Source organism: Tamandua tetradactyla, chromosome 14 (assembly GCF_023851605.1).
Source record: "Tamandua tetradactyla isolate mTamTet1 chromosome 14, mTamTet1.pri, whole genome shotgun sequence".
Taxonomy (NCBI): domain Eukaryota; kingdom Metazoa; phylum Chordata; class Mammalia; order Pilosa; family Myrmecophagidae; genus Tamandua; species Tamandua tetradactyla.
Window position 1 is genome coordinate 75,743,522 of NC_135340.1, and position 5,441 is coordinate 75,748,962.

The 5,441-nt window shown below is 40.4% G+C and overlaps 1 non-coding gene across 1 annotated transcript; it reads right to left on the minus strand.

The window, feature by feature from the left end:
- Positions 1-5,047: 5,047 nt before the first annotated feature.
- TRNAG-ACC (transfer RNA glycine (anticodon ACC)) lies at positions 5,048-5,118 on the minus strand. Its single transcript has one exon. It is a non-coding gene; the product is annotated as a tRNA-Gly (tRNA).
- Between the last annotated feature and the right edge of the window lie 323 nt (positions 5,119-5,441).

A 5,441-nucleotide genomic window follows, 5' to 3' on the forward strand; every position in this document is an offset into this window, starting at 1 on the left:
TTTCTTAAACTCCAATGAGTTGTCAAGGGTACTGAACTTTTCAGAGTACTACTCCAAGTCTGCACTCTTCAGTATAGAAGCCATTAACCACATGTGCTTCTCAAGTACTTGAAATGTACTTAGTCCAAATTGAAAGTGTAAAATACACGCTGGACACTGAAGATAAGACAAAAGACTTTAAATATTAATATTTTTATATTGATTACATATTTTGGCTAGACAGGGTTAAATAAATATATTATTGAAATATTTCCCTTTTTAAAACTTTTTTATTATGGCTTGTAGAAAATCTAAAGTTACATATGTAGCTCATGTTATATTTTTGTTGGACAGGTGAACCCCCTGACAGAGGTCACACTTTATTTACATTGTATCCACAACACTCAAGTATAGCAGAGCTAAGTAAATTCTTTTGCAGAAGCTAAATACATTTTTGCTAAGAATAGAGCTACTAATTGTTTCAAATCATCAGGGACTGAGTGGGCATAGTATATAAATAAAGATATTGCTTAAGCTGGTTTATTCAGAAAAGTTGCAAAAGGAAATGGAGTGAAAATACTCTGAGGTGGTTTATTCAGTACTGTATTCAAAGATTAGGCTGAATCTATGCACTATAATTGAATGTTTCCAAAACCACTTCAAGGGTTAGCATGTAGAAATTGGTGAGGACAGGAAGGGAGAGAGGATAATTTCCAAACCCTCTTCTGTTTTCACTCAAATCCTGTCTGGAAGAGACACACATGCAATGTTATAAGGCTGGCACTATAAACACAAAGCAACGAAATGACATGCTCTGAATGGGTTCATGTCTAACAGCATGCAAGCAAATGAAATAATTACTAAACGTGAACCTCCAAAGCGAAATAAATAAGTAGAGGCCAAACAAAACTTGAATTTTCTTTGAGTTCTCACTGATATCATATAGTATGTTCAGTTGAAACGTGAACTTCTGCATTTTAGGCTTTAAAAATGCATGATCTTGAAAATAGGGTGTAAGCATCATGTGCTTCAATGTGTCTTTTTTCCCTTTACTATATTTAGTACTTTTAGGAAATCTTTTCTTTCCATTCTCTAACTCAGTGGTTCTCAACTGGGGATGATTTCACTCTCTTCTTCAGGGAACATCTGGCAACATCTGGAGACATTTTTGGTTGTCACAGCTAGGCAGGACGGGGACCTAGGAAGAGTGCTACTACCCTTTAGTGGGTAGAGACTAGGGATGCTGTTTAACATTCTACAGTGCAAAGGATAACACTCTCACTGCCACCAAATGAAGTATTTTCTGACTCAAAAGGTTGAAAAAAATTTGCTCCAACTTGAAAGAGATGTCATTTTTGGTTGAAGTCAATATTTTCTTTGGCAGTGAATTTCAGGAGAGAAACGGGAATTTTAAATTGGAATTGTACAGCAAGACTGAGGCCAAAGCTTATTTCTGGTTTGTGTGTTAAGGACATGACCAAATAAATGAATAAATAAATAAATAAATAAATAAATAAATAAAAATCCAGGGTGAAATCATAAATAATCATACAATAGGGCTTTTTTTTTTTTTAAAGAAGGGCAAAATCAGCATAAAAACTAAGACATACAAAGAACAAAATCTGCTAGAGGTATTACAATAAAGGACACTTTTTAAAAAACCATCTGTATAATGCTTGTACATAATAGGCACTCAACAGATGTGTGCAGAATAAGTCAACACAGCCTTCTCTGACTGTGGGAAACACACTTCCACCTAGAGCATGTGTCATTTTGAATGATTTCCTGAACGTACATCTGATTTGATGCACAAACTGGAACTACTACCCCTTCCGATCCAAAATTTAAAATGAGGAGTTTTGGATTTGTCAAAGTAGAACAAAACCATTCAGGCTAGACAAATAATTATAAATGCCAGTGAAGTCGCTCTCCTGTTTGCCTTTTGATCTGTAAGGTTACTAGTGGACGAGATAATCTTTTATTTATATTGCATGCGGTAAAATTTTGAAACAGGATTTTTGTGCCCATCACACTCTTCCTTCCATAATTAAGCCTGTAGGGGCTGGCTGGCTGATATTTTTAAATGCAGAGCTTGTCAATTTCTGTTAACACTAATTTAGAGTTCATAGCTCCATAGATCATGGAAAAGTGAGGGCAAAACAATTTCTACAAAAAATATTTTGAGAGGTGTTGAACAAATCGACGACCGTTTCTACACTGACGACTCTGATTACAGCACCAATGTATACAGCAGGGCAGGGAGTTCACCTTTCCGTGGCACGCACATTTGATTTTCCCAGGTCCCTTGCTTTGCTCTCCCTTTCCTTTCATACCTGCCCTCCTGCTATACATAAACGATATATTTTTTTGGTCTTTACCATGTGCTGTCTTTTTAATTATGCCCCAAACTCTAATCTAGCCACTCCAGCTCTTGTTTTGCCATAAATTCAGGCAGAAAAGAGGCTGCCTCTTGCATCTCACACGAAACATGACAAGGGCAGATCAGGAGCTTTCATCTCTTGCCCACCCTCGGCAGACAGAACAATAAGCAGCTCTCTAACCTTGTGACACCCACGACTAATTTATCCACCCAGCAGACAGGTAGCACTCTGCGCTGCCGCTCCTGTCTGAATAGGTGCAGTAAATACTCAGCTTAATAGTAGCTTCTCAGGCAGGAGGGCAACATATCACAGCGTGGCGTTTTTATAATCTTCCTGGCATGCGGACAGCTTCTGGCCCTGCCCGTGTTCCCTCCTTGGTGGGGCTTGGAAGGCATGTGACTGTGGGATGGTGGCACATTGTGCCTTTGAGCAAGTTTAACTGTTTTGTACACCCTCTGATCTGCAGCTTTGTACATCTGTTAAGCTGCTTCTTATACTTCACTGGGCACGTCTGGTGGCGCCGCTGACTTGAAGGTCGGCGCAGCTTGGGCCTGGCGTGGGCTTCCTTTGTGACCGTGACCGTCTCCTGCTTCTCTGCGAGGAATTTCTCTGTTACACTGCAAAGCTGCAGTTAAATAAATTGTCTTGGCCAAAAAAGGTGATGATAACCTTGCCAGGCACAGGGGAATGCACGTAGCAAAGTCGAATGCGAATTCTGTTAGGAAAGCATCAATTATAAAACAAATGGGGGGAAAAAAGCAAACAAAAAATCTTGACCATGGTAAAGAGGTCACCCCTGTGACCCATCTGAGAGATTTGCTAGGGAATTTTGAGAGCTCAGTTGTGATTTGCAGGACTTGGTGAAATAGTCCATGGTTTGAAAGTTTTAACTCTAAGAAGAAAGGAAGGCAGGCCCTAGCTGAGAAGCTCAGGTATTTAACATGCATCTCTTTTTTTTTTTAAGTTGTTTACTTTGTTTACTCAACAGATCTGTGTTCTTCTTTTAACATTTCTCGGTATCTAAATACTTGAAGTGTGGGAAAGTGCCTGGGGTTTGTGTCAGGGCTGGTATTCCATTGCCCGCATCAGCATGGCACCAAGGCTGGCGTCCATTCTGATTTCCCTGGCAGTCCATTCGGATAAATGGTGCCTTTGCCACATTACTGATTAAATATGCTGAATGCCATCCTTGATCCATATTCTTCCAATTCTGTGGCTTTTTATTAGGCATGTAAATTATGGTTCCAGATTAGCTCACCATCTCTTCTAAAGGAGACCAGCTGTCCAACAGCTTTTGTAGAGTATCAGCCATAGGCTGAATCGCAAAGCTTCCACACCCCAACCACCCTCCCCGCCTTGACCATAGCTCACTGGACCAGGGATAAACACCTGACCCAAAGATAGCTGGTGACTAACTCCAGGTCTGTCAGGTGGCCGGTTAATAGGGCCGTCTTGGACCCATTGGATTTTCTGTCATGCATAATGAATTGGGCAATATGGAACAAATCAAATGTTAGCAGTGGCTGAAAATACATCTGGGAGAAAGAGATTTTGCACTGTTTTAAAGCCAATCCTTTGGAATCGATCTATATTAGCTATCTATGGTGGCATGGCAGATTATCACCAAATTCAGTAAGCTAATACAATACACATTTACACATTTAATATTTCATGGTTTCTGTGGGTCTGGAGCCCAGGAGCAGCTTGGCTGGGCCCTCTGCCTCAAGCTTTAGTCGAGGTGTCAACTAAGGTCATCCTTGTCTCAAGATTCAAGGCAGGGTCTTCCTCCAGGCTCACTCAGTGATTGCTGGCAGGATACAGTTCATCATGGGCCACGGGGTTGGGGACCTCAGTTCCTTGCTGGCTCTTCGCTGGAGGCCTCCCTCAGTCCCTTGCCAAGCAATCCTCCCCATCACAGCAAGTGAGCAAGGAGGCCCAGGGTGAGAATGCCAACAGGACAAAAGGCATATCCTTTTGCAACTTAATCTTGGAAGTGGCATCTTTCGATTTTTGCCGTATTTCATGCATTACAAACAAGGCTCTAAGCTTAGCCCGTATTCAAAGAGAGGATTACACAAAGGGTTGAATATCAGGAAGCAGGGATCTTTGGTTGCTATTTTACAAGCCTACCTTCCACAGTCACTTTTAAATTGTACTTGTAAAGTAACTTTTGGAAGGGCAAATGCCCTTAAAAATGTTCCCAGCTCGAAGGTGATCTGCACAGCCATTTGTATCTGTTGAGTTAATTACAATGAAATGAATGGGGTCTTGTCCAGTGATTAACTACATGGGTTTGGCAAGTAAACATAGTCTGCAACTTTACAGTGAACAAATCCAATTCTGTGCAACAAACATTCTAATAAATGTGGTTTTCACTAACAAATATTTATAGTTTCAAGGTTATAAGTCAGCGTTCCTCAGAACTACGATAGCAAACCTCAGAATATTCAGGAAGGCCCTTTGGCTTACTTAGTAAAAAGACGTAGAGTGAAATTTCTTTTAGGATGACAAAATACAGACAAAAAGTATGTATTTACCTAAAATGTTATGAGAATTAATAAGCAACTATTGACGCATCTTCTTCATTATCTTCTTTTTCCATGGGAGTATCCCCTTATTGCAGCACCATTTATTGAATTTTTGTTTGTTTGTTTGGTTTTCGTTTGTTTGTTTGCAAGTTTGGGAAGTGCACGGGCCAGGAATTGAACCCGGGTCTCCCACATGGTAGGTGAGAATTCTACCACTGAACTACCCTTGCACTCCCTTCATTATCTTTTTAAAGAAAGAATAATGGCTATCCTAGCATTTTGTGCTGTCAAAATCCATGTCAACTTGGGGGTGCATGGGTGGTTCAGTGGTAGAATACTTGCTCGCCATGCAGGAGATCCAGGTTTGATTCTTGTCCCATGAACCACCCCCTCACCTCACCCCAAAAGAGAATAGTCAATAAATCGTGTTGCAATAATGGAATGTTCACATGGAAAAGAATGAAATGTGACCCCCCATTGCACCTTGAAAGGTAAGGCAAAAGAATTCAACTATAACCTTAACCTAGGCTGAATTAAAGATTTGGGGGCTTAT